This window comes from Emys orbicularis, chromosome 17, assembly GCF_028017835.1.
Source record: "Emys orbicularis isolate rEmyOrb1 chromosome 17, rEmyOrb1.hap1, whole genome shotgun sequence".
NCBI lineage: Eukaryota > Metazoa > Chordata > Testudines > Emydidae > Emys > Emys orbicularis.
In genome coordinates, this window is record NC_088699.1 from 25,830,540 (window position 1) to 25,846,836 (window position 16,297).

Genomic DNA, 16,297 nt, shown 5'->3' on the forward strand with positions numbered 1-16,297 from the left:
ACTAGAACGTGGGGCAAGAAATGTGGCCTAGCCCAAGCCTAGAATAGTTGTTTTAACCGTTTATTACCCAGTTCAGCCCCTTCTGCACAGGCCAGGTAAACTCTACTGAGCTGAGACCAGAGGTCCTTAGACAAGGATGACGTCCCTGGCCACATGCCTTGTGAGCATGTTTACTAGAGTTGGGGGGTTATGAGGTAACCAGCCCCCTGGGGGGGGGGAGATTTTCCTCCCAACCCCAGTACTTGGCTCATGCCCCAAGTCAGAGAGTTTCAGTCCCTTCTTAGCTCTTGTTTGGGTTTGAGTATTTACTGTTGTAAATGTATAGGCTTGTCCTCCATAGAACTCTCCAATCCCTTCTTGAACCCTGCTTTGCTTTCATAGCATATAGAATATCAGGGTTGGAAGGGACCTCCAGAGGTCATCTAGTCCAACCCCCTGCTCAAAGCAGGACCAATCCCCAGACAGATTTTTGCCCCAAATCCCTAAATAGCCCCCTCAAGGATTGAACTCACAACCCTGGGTTTAGCAGGCCAATGCTCAAACCACTGAGCTATTCTTGGCCTCAGTGAGATCTTGTGGCAGTGAGTTCCTCAGGTTAACTGTACCTGAAAACGGTATTTCCCTGTATCCATTCTGAATTTGCCACCTTTCAGTGTCAGTGACCGTCCCCTGCCTGTTCTAGGGGGAGCTGTCCCAGCAGCTCTCTGAGGGATGTACACAGCCAGAATTCTGAGCAAGACTCTCGTATCCTTGCAGTGCTGGAGCAAAAGGCAAAGTTCAGTGCAGAGGGTCGGCCCCTAGCAGGATGTGAGTGAGAGAGGCAGGTAGATCTGTTAAGGAGAGTGTGTAGATTGGAACAGAGTCCAAGAGCTGGAGCGATTCCTGGGAGCCCAGCCCTGTCCCAGCCAGCCACATGCCAGAGGGATGTGCTCGGGGTCTCTCCAGCTGCCAGATCTAGGGATTGGAGACAGGCAACAAGGTATAAGGGGGCGCAAGCACTGCAGGGACTGGAGAGGTTGGTCTCTGTGGTGCTCTGCACAGTGGGCATCTGCTTCTCTTTGAGGGACTAGAGTTAAGCTGAGCCCTGTGGGGAGGATTTGGGTTGCTCTGAAAGTGGAGTCTGGTCGGGCGTGATCCCGCATTCATTTCAGTGGAGCTCCATCCATCCATCCTCCATCTGTCACGCTGCGCCCTGGAGGCCAGGCTGAGCAGCTGCTGCCAGCTGGTGTGCAGCCAAGACCACGGGGAGGGGCAGCCCAGGGAACACGGCAGTCAGGGAGAACAATCCTGCCCTGGGATCTTAGTTGTCTTTGCCCTTCCCACTGCCTGTGACTCTTTCTGGGGCAGCTCCTTGCTGTGTGGCCGGGGTCCTGGCAGTGAGGGCTGGGCAGATCTCGGTTCCTAATCCAGCCCCGGTCCAACTTCACCAGCAATTCTCCAAGAAACATAGACTCATAGACTTTAAGGTCAGAAGGGACCAATATGGTCATCTAGTCTGACCTCCCGCATGATGCAGGCCACAAAAGCTGACCCACCCACACAGAATCTTCCAGCCTGCGACCCCTGCCCTATGCTGCGGAGGAAGGCGAAAAACCTCCAGGGCCTCTGCCAATCTACCCTGGAGGAAAATTCCTTCCCGACCCCAAATATGGCGATCAGCAGAACCCCTAGCATACAGGCAAGATTCTACAGCCGGACCCTCATTTTAGCAGCGATGGCACGTTAATGCCTAATTGACTAAAATCACGTTATCCCATCAAACCATTCCCTCCATAAACTTATCAAGCCTAATCTTGAAGCCAGAGAGGTCTTTCGCCCCCACCGTTTCCCTCGGAAGGCTGCAGGTGTCCCCTTCCCCCAAGCCGCAGTACTCCCACTGCGTGCAGGCACAAGGCAGGCAAACCCAGGGTGGCCAGGACGGGTGCCCCCAAAGGATCCAGGCTGGGCCAGGCAGGCTGTGTACCTGGGCCTGGGAGAGCCCACAATGCCAGGGAAGGTGAGGTGTTCTGCACCCCTGGAGGGGCCAGCAGGCCCCTCACGTCCGAGAGGCTGGACTAGGGTGATGGAGATTGAGAGCTGGGGCCCACCAGAGGCAGTGTCTGCTCCTTGCTGGGCAGGAAGCTGGCATCACAGGCAGCAGGTTAATAGGGAACGGCATTAACAGAGGTGTCGCTGCAGGGGGTTCCTGCCTACGTGAGACGATCTAGCCCTGCAGCCTGCACGCACTTCCAGCCACGCATGGCCAACTCTAGGGAGCTCATAGACTGTGGCCAGGCCCCTCCAGGAGTCAGGGAAGCAGACCCATCAGGGCAAGGCACAGCCAGGAGCCACATGGGCTCGGAGACCTCATAGGGCCCAGCATGGGGGATCCAGGGCAGTAGGGGGCATTCTCTGAACAAAGCTGCCATGGGGGTGGGCTGCTAGGAACAGGTGTGGATGGGAATGCCCCTTGGCAGAGAGTTGAGAGAAGGGCTGGGGCGAGCCTGGCACAGCAGGATGGGGGCATAGGACTGCGAGCTAGACCCTCCTCAGCTCGGGGGATTAGCTGCCCCACCAAGTGACCCCCCTCCATGTGCTCCCTGGCCCCTGTACAGAGCAGCGCTTTCTGAGGCACTGCTGTACTCCCCCATCAGTGCCCTGCGCCCTTGGGGCAGAGCCCCACCCTCCCCCTGGTCTCTTCTGCATGGCTGCCCTGGCCCTCCGCGGTCAGAGGCAGCCCCCGCTGCAGCCTGGGCTCAGCATCAGATGCACATGCGGGGCGGGGGGCAGGGTAAGATCCTCCTCTTGAGCATTGAATACAGGGCTTGGCAGAGGGACGATCCCAGGCAGCTCGGGCCAACCCGGCCTGGGGAGGGGGGGAGCCCCACAGATACAATGTCTCCTTTTCACTTTGGGAAATATAGTCACACTACCAGGAGTGCTGTTACCCTGGGCTGTGCCTGTTGCCAAGCTGGGGCTGTTTGGAACCCAGCACACAGGTGCAGTGCCCTGCCTGCTGCAAAGTGTGTGTGTGTGGGGGGGGGGGGAGGGGTGTAACAGGCCCATAGCCCTGCCCTGCTCAGCCCTGCTCCTTCCATCCTCCTCCCACCTAGCTAGCCCCAGACTCAGGCCCTGCCCCGAGGGCAGAAACCTGCACCCCTGCTCCATGCGCCAGCAAAAAGGGTTAACTCTTTCCCTGCCACGCAGTAGAGCAGCTCCATCCAGCTTGCCCCCACAAGTAAGCAGGTGCCTTAAATTCAGTGTCCTGCTCCCTGGGCAGGACAAGCAGACAGAGGTGGCTGAGTGCTGGGGGCGGCTCCTGCATGGATCCCTGCATCGGCCTTTGCACAGAGCCGTTCCCAGGGACTCTTGCATTATTGATAAGCCAGCATACTGCAGCACCTGTCCCTTGCAGACCCAGTATGGGAGGGGGAGGGCATGGAAACCCCCTTCCTCGTTCCCCTGGGGTCACAGCAAGGTCACCACGTGAGGAAGAGCAGCCGTCAGCATAAAGCAAACCCACACTCTGCTCCTACCGACTGCCCACACCACGAAGGGCTGAGCTGGGGAAATGCGTTGGAACCTGAACAGGCCTTTGCTCTCCAAGCCATCCCATAATAATCCTCTGCCCCTCTACCACACCCTCTGGGAGCTCAGAGCCCCTTCCTAGGAACAACCCCTGGGACGCAGGCAGCTACTGCTAGCTGCATGTTACAGACGGGGAAACTGAGGCACAGAGCATAAGGGACCCAGTTGTCAGGCACTGATATCCTATTGGGATCCAGGAAGTGGGCGGGCGAAGCCTAAGGGGGGGTCCACAGGACCTGGAGACCAAAAAATTACGGGGGACAACTAATAAAAGAACAGGGACAGGAGTGAGGTCAAAGGGTCAAACGAAGTGAACCAGATGGGGACACCGAGCAGAGAACCCCGGACAGCGCCCACTGCTCCTCGAAGGCGTCAAGGGAGCCAGTGGACGCCGCCCAGAGGAACTCTGCCCGGATAAGTGAACGAACGGAGGACCGGAAATAGGCCCCACAGTCACAGGAGACTCCATCGGCCAACCTCCTCACTCTGGTTTTATAGATGGCCAGTTTCGCTAGGGTCAGGAGGAGGTTGACCAGGAGGTCCCGTGACTTTGTGGGGCAACAGATAGGGACTGCATAAATAAAAAGGTGAGGAGAAAAGTGCAACCAAAATATCCGTGAGGAGCTGGAATAGGGGCTGCAGCCTGGCGCACTCCAGGTAAACATGCGCCAGGGTCTCCCTCACACCGCAGAAGGGGCAGGTGTCTGGGATAGGGGTAAACCGCGCCAAGTACACGCCCGTGCTCACGGCTCTGTGAAGGAGCCGCCAACTGATGTCCCCGGTGGGCTTCGGGATTAGAGTAGAATAAAGGCTGGTCCACCGGGGCTCCTCACCCTCCAGAGATGGCAGAAGGTCCCGCCACTTCGTATCGGGGCGGGACGCGAGGGTGAGGACATGAAGAACATGGAGCACGAGCGTGTATAGATGTTTCCTTGGCGCGGTCCGGAACAGAACCTGCTGCAGATCATACAGCCAGCTCATGCGAAGGGACGGGGGGGTTGATATCAGTGGGGAGGTGTCTCTTAGCACTTCCAGGAGGTGCTGCTGAGTCGGGGAGTGGACAGGACAGACAGCTGGTGGAGCACAGGCTGGGGCTGCAGTAAGAAACTTGCAGAGTGGCTGGCCCCAGTTTCTCCAGGAGCTCAGCCCCACTTGGCTTTCAGCAGGATTCCTGCCAGTGGCAGCATGACAACCACCACAATCCAGCCCAGAACTCAAGGACCAGCCCAGGCTGCCAGCTGGAGAGGCAGAGGGTGGGACACCCCCTTGCTGGATTAGCTCTGGGGCTTTGTGGCCATTTCCTCTCCCTCTTCCAATCCCTTCCCAGCGCCTTGTAGCAACGGGTATGTGAGAAGCCCAACTGCCCATGATACGGCCAAATGCTGGCCGGGTGCCCCAGCCCCGCCTCTCAACACTGCAGTATAACACGTACTCCCCTAAAGTGAGAGGCATGGGTTACACAGAGCACTCAAGAGAAAGGAGCAGAGCAAGGAAGCCTGCTGCATGGCTCTGAGTAGGGCTGAATCCAGGTCTAATGGCATCGCGCTGGGTCTTCTCCCCATGCCAGGGTTGCTTGCACAAGCAGGAAGGAGGCCCCCTGCAGCTGCTGGAAGGAACTGAAGCAAGGATCTCCACTTCTGTTTTACACACACCAGGCTCCAGCAGGAGGGATAAGGGCTCCATCTTCAGGACAACTGAGGAACAGCAGCTCAACACCAAAACCATTTGTTGTTATACTCCGGCGTTGGATCAGCCCTTGCTCTACATAGGTTGGTCTCCCACCTTCTGCCAGACTGGACCAGACTTGCACTATGGAACAGGCCTGCCTCGTGCAGTCCCCTGCCTCCTGGCAGAACAATGATGCACATAATCCTGCATCTCACTCTTGCCACACTGGATTAGATCATTGGAGCATGTGTGGAAAGAGGTGTCCCGGTTACAGATATAGCTGCACCCCTGCTCTCGCCTCTGAGAGCATCTCTTCAGGTGACAAGCCCTGCCCCTCCACCTCTTTCAGGTGAGAATCCTGTGATTCTCCCACTCTCAGACAGGGGCCTCAGGACGCAGCTCCCTGTGTGCCAACCTTGATCGCTGGGTTTGCATCCTGCCCGTCTTTCCTTCAAGGAGCTGCAACCAGTGGTGAATGCAGAGCCCTGCACCGGCCCTTCCAGAACAACATAGTATTTAATCTCAACACCAAAACAAAGCAGAACAAGAGATGAAAGTTTCAACACACTAACAGTTCTACACCCATATCTGTGTTACCTACAGGCTTAGACAGGCCTAAGCTTATCCCAGACATCCCTGCCTCTGAAGGCTGGGGTTCCATCTGCTCCCCAGCAATCCCTGCCTCCCGCTCTCTGTTTTTCAGGGCTGTCCTTTTATTCACCCCAATGTTCTTGGTTCCAGTTTTTCCCACCCGGATACCCCCCTCCTGCAATCATGGGCCAGACGAACTCAGCACAGCTGGAGGTGAAACTTCAAAGAGGACACCCACACGGTCCTTCAAATATTGGTGAATGGGGCTGTCTGAGGCTATAGTCCACTTTCCTGTGTACGTGCAGTCAGCTCCTGCTGGAATCAACCCCTTGTAATCACAGTGCAAACAAAACAATACAGTAACACTCAGAGAGAAAGAGAGAGAGAGAAAATTCTCTTCTATTCAGGTTCTTATCCTGCGCTCAGCACCGTCGTACCTGAGTGCCTTCCAGTTATGCATTAAGTAACGTGACTAACATCTGTCACGTGCTGGTCTCTCATCGCCTCCCCAAGCGGAGACATGAAGTGTCGTGTTTGGTGGGGGGGTTGCTATATGTTCATGTTAGAGAAAACAGGACAAAGAAATGCACCTGGCACTTAGAGTGGAAGGTGGGGGGTCCTTAGTTCCTGAGGGAGTTCATGCCATAGAACATGTAGTATTCACAAATTATTACGGGTACCTCCCATGTCCTTCAGAGGAAGGCCTTGTGGTTAAAGCCGAAATACAGGACTCTATTCCTGGCTCCATATGATCTGTGTGTTAGTCCTATCACCTTGCTATGCCTCAGTTTCCCCATATGTATAATGAAGATATTTACCCACCAGTGGTAAGGTGTCACAGTAGCATTCTATTTGTCTGGAGATGAGGAGCTGGGCAGCTGTGGCCACAAGGGAGAAGACAACCTGGAGGAATTCCACACACCTAGGAGTTTCCAATCGATACCAGGTTCTCAGCATGGAAACTATGGAAGATACCTCTCAAGATCTAGCTGGTCCAAGGGAGTGGAGAGATGCATGGGCTACACCTGAGGATGGCAGCTTGGCCACCCTGTAGGAAAAAGCAAGCTTGCCCACACAGAGTTCTCAAACCATTCAAGGAAGAGAAAACAGAGGATTCTTGTTGGGGATTCAATACTCAGAAGAAGATTCTGCAAGGAACAGGCAGACAACAGGTGGCATGCTACCTTTCTGAAGCCAAGACCTGAGACATCACTCTAAGACTGGCTAGGCTTCTGAAGTCGATGGGAAAAGAGCCATTGGTGATGGTTCATATAGTCACTAACCACAGTATGTTGTGGGATTGTGATGCTGGCAGACCAGGTGCCAGCTCTTGCCAAAGGCCCAGGGCCTTGCTGAACGGTGACAAATGCACAGCTGGAAACCAGTCCAGCTCACCTGTGGGTTAGTGTAGTTAACACAGATATAAGAGTGTGTTCAGACTTTACAGAACGCTTGTAGGATGCTGCATGTACTGATCATACTTAGAAGCTCTGTAGCCCATGGTATTACAGTGAAAGTTTGCATTGTAAACCGCTGTGTAACTCACCAAACAGAAGTGGCATTAAGGTAGCATGCTCGTCCTGCACACCAGATGGCCCACTGAAGGTAAATGAGGCATTGTGTAGCATCAAAGACACAGACCTTGTTGATTGCACTCCTCTCTCCCTGCAGGAAGAGGAGGCCTGCGTGTGAACTCACGCCATCAGCTTGGATTCTGTGGTGAAGGGGATAAAAACCCCTGACAAGGAGAAACTGGATCTTTTATGTTCTCTGGGCTCTGAGGGGCAAAGATTCCTACACATAAGCAAGACATCCCCACGCTGCTTGGACTGGTCAGCCCTAAAGAACACAGAGATGATTACTACAGAAGCTTATATTACCTTTTTAAATCTACGACTGTAACTCGTGTGTGTGTGTGTGTTTCCTGTTTTAACCTGGTAAATAACTCCATTTCTTTTCTTAGTTAATAAATCTTTAGTTAATTACAGGATTGGCTACAGGCATCGTCTTTGGTTTGAGATCGGAGTACAGCTGACCTGGGGTAAGTGACTGGTCCTTTGGGACTGGGAGTAACATGAATATTGTTGTGATTATTAGTGTAAAATGACGTCTATCACCTAATCCAGCCTGCCTGGGTGACAAGAGACTGGAATGCCCGTGGGGACAGTCTGTGGCTCCATGGTAAGGCTATAATAGTGCTTTAGGAGTTCAGACTTGTTCCTGGGTTGGTGAAATCTAATTATAGAACGCATCACCAGTTGGGGTGTCTGCCCTGCTTTCTGACAGTCTGCCCTGAGTGAGGTTGGCACTCAGTGAGCCACTCCACACAGCATGACAGGGATATCTGACAGATAACAGGGAACTTGGAACCATATTGAAGAAGAATGTTCAAAGTGACCTTCCCTAAGATCATTCCTTCCTACAAGTGAAGGAGGATAGAAGGCAGAAAACTTTGGAAGCGAACTGCTGGCTAGGTTAGTGGTGTAGGGTGGAAGGCTTTGATTTTGTGGAACATTGGTCCATCTTCTAAGAGAAGAGGAGGCCTTCATTGCAGTATCATAGAATCAGTAGAAGCTGAACCAATCTCCTTAGGGACAAGCTGGTTAGCCAGGAGGGCGTTAAACTAGGAGCAAAAGGGGAAGGTAAAAAGAGGTAAGAAATGGGCACTCATTTAGCACAAAGTTGAGATGTGGGGAAAAAAATTAATTAAGGAACCAAAGAACATGCAGAGAAAAAATGAATTGCCTATACAACAATGCTAACAAACAAAGGGAATTCAAAGTGCTCTTTAAGAGCATAAATTTGATCTAGTTGGTATTACTAAAATCTGGTGGGCTTATTTGCCTGATTGGAATGTTAAAATCAATGATTATAACCTATGTAGGAAGGATTGAGTGAGCAAAAAGAGTGGGTGGGGAAGAGGTACTCTGTCCAAAATGGCACTGTTTCCGAGCCACTGATAACTCAGAAGGAAGTGATCTCGAATGCTTACAAATCTTGAATCCTAACAAATAAAGTACATGAAGAGGTACTAGCTCAGAGGTGGGCAAACTATGGCCTATGGACCACATCCGGCCCGCGGGACCGTCCTGCCCGGCCCTTGAGCTCCCAGCCGGGGAGGCTAGCCCCCGCCCCCTCCCCCGCAGCTCTGGGCAGTGCTCTGGGTGGTGGGGTTGCGCGCTCCTGCCAAGCAGAGCGGCAGCATGTCTGGCTCCCGCTAGGCGGCGCAGCTGCCAGACATGCTGTTCTGTGCGGCATGGTAAGGGGGCCGGGGAGTCCCAGGGGGCAGTCAGGGGGCGGTTGGATGGGGCGGAGGTTCTGGGGGTCGGGATGGGGGACGGGGAGGGGGTTGGATAAGCGTGGGAGTCCCAGGGGGCCTGTTAGGGGGCGAGGGTGTGGATAGGGGTCAGGGGACAGGGGTGGTTGGATAGGCATGGGGTACCGAGGGGCCTGTCAAGGAGCGGGGGTGTAGATAGGGGTCAGAGCAGTCAGGGGACTGGGAGCAGGGGGGGTTAGATAAGGGGTGGGGTTCCGGGGGCAGTTAGGGGCGGGGGTTCCCAGGAGGGGGCGGTCAGGGGACAAGGAGCCAGGGGGGGGGGGGGGGGCGTTGGATGGGTCAGAGGTTCTGAGGGGGATGATCAGGTGGTGGGAAGTGGGAGGGGACGGATAGGGAGCGGGGGCCAGGCTGCTTGGGGAGGCACAGCCTTCCCTACGCGGCCCTCCATACAGTTTTGCAATGTGGCCATCGGGCCAAAAAGTTTGCCCACCCCTGTACTAGCTGGTGTCTGCTACAGACACTAAAATCACACATGAGAATAGGATTTACACACCTATCTGTAATGGGTAGGGGGGAAATAGCCGCTTGATCATGAGGGACTTCAAATTGAGTGCCATATACTGGAGGGCTCATGCTGCTAATACTTGGAGAACATCCTTGACATTTCTAAACATTCGAGATGACAATTTTCTAACAAACTGTTGCATCCAACACAAGGGAATTCTATATTAGATCTCGTCCTTACAGATGGAGAAGAACTGATCACAGAACTAAAAATTAATGGTAGTTTAAGTACAAGTGATCATGACTTGATCACATTTGTAATGTGCAAACAGAAAAGAGTCCAGACCTGTAATATATATACACTTGGTGCTTTAAAACAGGGCTTTGGAGCTGTGCTCTAACTCCGCTCCAGCTAAAAACCTGCAGCTCCACTGCTCCGCTCCAAAGCCCTGCTTTAAAAGGGCCAATTTCACAAAGCCAAATCAGCTGGGAGGAGGAAGGTTTTAAAGAACAAAAAAAATCCTAACAATGGTATTGATCCATTACTACATGGAAATAGAAGAATTATCAGCAATGATGCAGAAACGGCAGAAGTGTTAACTAAATATTTCTGTTCAGTATTTGAGAAAGACACAGATGTAGTCTCATTATACGATGATAAAACTCTTTCCATTCCACTAGTATCACAGGAGGATGTTCAACAGCAACTACTAAAGTTAGAGATTTTTACATCAGCAGGTCCATCCAAGAGTTTTAAAAGAGCTATTTGAGCAGCTTGCTGGACTGTTGATGTTGATTTTCAATAAGTCTTAGAACACTGGGGAAGTTCCAGAAGACTGGAAGAAAGCTACTGTGGGGCCAATATGTCAAAAGGGTAAATTGGAAGACTCAGGTAACAGTGGTCTACAATTTTTGAGAAGTCGTCTGCTTCAGAGATAAAATGTGCTATTTATTATGTATTTTGATGTGCTGAATTCAAATATGACAATTAAAACAACTGATTGGCTACTGTTTCTAAGATATTTAAGTTTTTACATTTTATGTCTATGTATATTGTGTAGATAGAGTTTTAATCATAAATTGTAAACCTAGGTCTTTTCATGTGTTTATGGTTGCTTTACATGATAATATTTCACCCGTCCTGTTTATGTAACACTTTAAAAATCAGCAAAAGGGTTATATCAATAAAATTTATTATGAAACAAAAAGCAAAAAACTATTATGTACATAGTTTAGTCCTATTCAGTGTCTACTCGGCGCTTCTTGGCTTGTCTCTTGTATTCATTAAATGGAGCATCTCTTGTCACTGTCCAGCAATAGTCTGCAAGCATTGATGGGCTCCATTTGCCCTGATAGCGTTTCTCCATTGTTGCAATGTCCTGGTGAAATCGCTCGCCGTGCTCGTCGCTCACTGCTCCGCAATTCGGTGGAAAAAAATCTAGATGAGAGTGCAAAAAAATGTATCTTTAGTGACATGTTGCAACCAAGGCTTTTGTATGCCTTGAGGAGGTTTTCCACCAACAACCTGTAGTTTAGGGTTACCATACGTCCGGTTTTTCCCGGACATGTCCGGCTTTTTGGTAATCAAACCCCCGTCCGGGGGGGAATTGCCAAAAAGCCGAACATGTCCGGGAAAATACCGGCCGGGCACTTCCCCTCCCGCGGCTGCTCTGCTCCTCCCCTGACTCTTCGGCTCTGTTTAAGAGCCGAGCTGCCCGAGCGCTACCGGCTTCGGGCAGCCCCCATGCCTACAGACCCTGCGCCGCCGGCCGGGCACTTCCCCTCCCGGGCTCCGGGGGCGCAGGGTCCGGAGGCATGGGGGCTGCCCAAAGCCGGTAGCGCTCGGGCAGCTCGGCTCTTAAACAGAGCCGAAGAGTCAGGGGAGGAGCACAGCAGCCGCCGGAGCCTGGGAGGGGAAGTGCCTGGCCGGGGGCGCAGGGTCCAGAGGCATAGGGGCTGCCCGAAGCCAGAGCGCTACCGGCTTCACGGTTTGCCGGGCAACCTCCAGACCCTGCGCCCCCGGCTGGGCGCTTCCCCTCCCGGGCTCCAGCTGCGCTGGGTAATCGCCGGCCGGGGGTGCAGGGTCTGGAGGCTGCCCGGCAAACCGTGAAGCTGGTAGCACTCGGGCAGCCCTTTTCGCGTGGCTGGGAGGGAGGAGGGGGAGTTAGGGCGGGGACTTTGGGGAAGGGGCGGAGTTGGGGCGGGGCCAGGGCCCCGTGGAGTGTCCTCTTTTTTTATTTTTTAAATATGGTAACCCTACTGTAGTTGTCTGCCTTGTTGTTTCCGAGAAAATTTATTGCCACTAACTGGAAGGCTTTCCATGCCGTCTTTTCCTTGCCACGCAGTGCATGGTCAAATGCATCATCTCGAAGAAGTTCACGAATCTGAGGACCAGCAAAGACACCTTCCTTTATCTTAGCTTCACTTAACCTTGGAAATTTTCCACGGAGGTACTTGAAAGCTGCTTGTGTTTTGTCAATGGCCTTGACAAAGTTCTTCATCAGACCCAGCTTGATGTGTAAGGGTGGTAACAAAATCTTCCTTGATTCAACAAGTGGTGGATGCTGAACACTTTTCCTCCCAGGCTCCAATGACTGTCGGAGTGGCCAATCTTTCTTGATGTAGTGGGAATCTCTTGCACGACTATCCCATTTGCAGAGAAAACAGCAGTACTTTGTGTATCCAGTCTGCAGACCAAGCAAGAGAGCAACAACCTTCAAATCGCCACAAAGCTGCCACTGATGTTGGTCATAGTTTATGCACCTCAAAAGTTGTTTCATGTTGTCATAGGTTTCCTTCATATGGACTGCATGACCAACTGGAATTGATGGCAAAACATTGCCATTATGCAGTAAAACAGCTTTAAGACTCGTCTTCGATGAATCAATGAACAGTCTCCACTCATCTGGATCGTGAACGATGTTGAGGGCTGCCATCACACCATCGATGTTGTTGCAGGCTACAAGATCACCTTCCATGAAGAAGAATGGGACAAGATCCATTTAACGGTCACGGAACATGGAAACCCTAACATCACCTGCCAGGAGATTCCACTGCTGTAGTCTGGAGCCCAACAGCTCTGCCTTACTCTTGGGTAGTTCCAAATCCCTGACAAGGTCATTCAGTTCACCTTGTGTTATGAGGTGTGGTTCAGAGGAGGAGGATGGGAGAAAATGTGGGTCCTGTGACATTGATGGTTCAGGACCAGAAGTTTCATCCTCTTCCTCGTCTGACTCAAGTGAGAATGATTCTGGTGCATCAGGAACCGGCAGTCCTTCTCCGTGGGGTACTGGGCGTATAGCTGATGGAATGTTTGGATAATGCACAGTCCACTTTTTCTTCTTTGACACACCTTTCCCAACTGGAGGCACCATGCAGAAGTAACAATTGCTGGTATGATCTGTTGGCTCTCTCCAAATCATTGGCACTGCAAAAGACATAGATTTCCTTTTCCTGTTCAACCACTGGTGAAGATTTGTTGCACAAGTGTTGCACAAGAGGGGCCCACCTCTTGTCCTGATCTCCAATTTTGCAGCCAAAATAAAGGTGATAGGCTTTCTTAACCATAGTGGTTATACTGCGCTTTTGTGATGCAAAAGTCACTTCACCACAAACATAGCAGAAGTTATCTGCACTGTTCACACAAGTACGAGGCATCTCTGCTCACTTTGGCTAAACAGAAATGTGTCCCTTTGCAAAATCAAACACTGACAAATAAGAGAGCACGACACTATGATTTCTAGAGCTGATATAGGGCAATTTGTTCAGCAGAGTGATGTAAGCTTCATTATGATTGCATCATCCATGACTTCTAGGAATAACATGATGCAATTCATATCATGTATGACGCAATACCAGCTTCAGATTGCATCATTCATTGTTTTGCCTAAAAAGCAAGTACTGTCCAAACCCAGTCATAGATTTATTCATAGATCCAGTCAAAGATGTATTTTAGTCATTTCTGGTTTAAATTGAGATCCCTTCCCTTTATAACTCACTTATCCTCCGCCGTTCCCATGTCAAGGGTCGTATATACTGACCCAATAGCATATCTTGAAAACTAGAGCCAATCAACAATTTTAAGCATCATTTTTGTTCTCAGTGACCCAGAATTAGTAAAGTTTGACTACATTTATTTCAGAAGCATTTTGGCTGTAGAGCAGTGTAATTATAGGCCTGTCAGTCTCTAATTGATCCCAGGCAAGATAATGGAGCGGCTGATATGGGACTCAATTAATAAAAATTAAAGGAGGGTAATATAATTAATGTCAGTCAACATGGGTTTATGGAAAATAGATCCTGTCACACAAACTTGGGGTTTTTTTTTTTACGAGATTACAAGTTTAACTGAAATGTAATAGTGTTGACATCATAAGTTTAGACTTCTGTAAAGTATTTGACTTGTTACTGCACATTTTGACTAAAAAACTAGAACAGCAAATTACCACCACACATATTAAGCGGATTAAAAGCTGGCTAACGGATAGGTTTCAAAATGGTAAAACGGGCAATCATCAAATAGGTGTTTTTCTAATGGGATCCCACAATGGTTAGTTCTTGGGCTGTGCTATTTAACATTTTTATCAATTACCTAGAAGAAAACAAACTTACCACTGATAAAGTCATCAGATGACATAAATTGGGGGCGTGGTAAATAATTAAGAGTACAGGTCACTGATTCAGAGCCATCTGGATCATTTGGTAAGCCAGATGCAAGCAAACTATGCATTTTAATACAGCTAAATGTAAACATACATATCTAAGAACAAAGAATATAGGCCAGATTTACATGATGGGGGGCTCTATCCTGGGAAGGAGTGACTCTGACCCAAAGGGGCTAATGGGATCCCAAGATGAGTAAACAGGGAATCTTGAGGGGGAGTAGGGAGGTTATTTTATCTCTGTATTTGGCACAGGTGCGACCCCCTGCTGGAAAACTGTCCAGTTCTGGTAGCCAGAAATCAAAGATGTTGGTAAACTGGAGAAGGTTCAGAGAAGAGCCACAAGACTGATTAAAGGATTAGAAAACCTGTCTTATAGTGATATCCAATGGCTGGAAGTGGAAGCTTGGCAAATTCAGACTGGATACATGGTCTACATTTTTAACAGTGAGGGTAATTAACTATTGGAACAATTTACTCAGGGTCATGGCAGATTCTCCCTCACTGGCGATTTTAAAATCGTGATTGGATGTTTTTCTTAAAAGCTCTGATCTAGGAGTGATTTGGGGGAAGTTCTCTGGCACAGGAGGTCAGACTATCACAATGGTCTTTTGGGGCCTTCGAATCTATGAACTGCAAACAGGATGCACCTTTCCCTGGGGACAGTGATGTGAAGCAATGGGGATAGAAAGCTGCTAGGACCAGTTTAGTGAGCACAGCACTTTCTTGCTGGGGCTCAGATTGACAGCACTGCTGCCAGTTCCATCAGCTGGTGAGAGCACCAGGACACATGCTAGTGGAAGCTTTTAATGGCAGGGAGAACCCAGTGAACCCTCAAATACCAGCAGGGGAGATCTCTGTCCCTGTACCAGAGCATACTCACTGCAGGCTTTGCTAGGTCCTCTCCTTATAGCATTTACCCTTGCCTTCAAGTCTCTCCACAACTCTGCACCATCCAACTTGTCCTCTCCTATTACACCCCCCTTCCACCAACACCAGCTTGCTAGCTTCTCCCACAATCGTCTCCATTCCGCCTTTCTCCATCTTACCCCTTATTCAGGGATCTCATCCATGAAAACACTTCTTCAAACCTCTCCTGTAGGCCTATCTCTGCTGGGACACCTATAAGCAATCAGCCAGTTAACGATGGCCAGCTGGGCTAAATGACTCTTACATTGTCTGTTCATAACAAATCTGCTTTGCCTGTCCCTACAATTTCCCTTTTCTTGAACTGTAACTCTTCAGGGCAGGGGCTGTCTCACTGCCAAAGGAAGAGACACAGGTTTTCATATGCACGTGAAATGTCCAACTTTAATGTTCTTGGCCCCCATCGGGGGACACCTAGTGAAGTATCAGCAACAGCTGCATTTTCCTTTTACAAGTCCGCATTCTAAGGCACATTCTTAGAGCACATGGGTTAATACAGTGATTTGTCTCAGTATATTCCACCTCTGAATCAGACCCAGCCATCCACCAAGCGTATATGCAATTCATAGAGGTGCCTACTTCGGTGGAATAACCTGGCCCCTCTTCCACCCTAAGTGTGCCAGGAGCACTGCACATGTCTGGCATAGTTGCACAGGTTTATTCCTACTCCATTTGAAGATGGTAACATTAAATGAATTAGGAACAAAAATGTTCTTTGCAGGATCCTCCCAGGCACCAGTGTGAAAGATCCTCTCTGCACGGTACCAGAGCCATGGTACAGCCCAGCAGCAGAGCTCACAACAGTGCATGGAGTCTGCGTGCAGGGGAAGACCCAAGACCCCCAGATACTGGGCATTCCGCAGACATAAAAAGTGCCAACTCAAAGGGCCCTGAGCAGGACTGCATGAGGAGCCCATAAGTCTTTGCACTGGGGATCAGAGGGAGGAGCAACCTACTTCTCCATCACATTTCCATGTTATTCCTCCTCCTCTGACTTGGCCTCTTCCAGATGCTATGACTGGGAGAGTTGTCAAATTCGAAGGCCAAATCCTAATCAGACTTGGCCTGAAATACAACAGTGTCAAGTCCACACTGCAGTCCA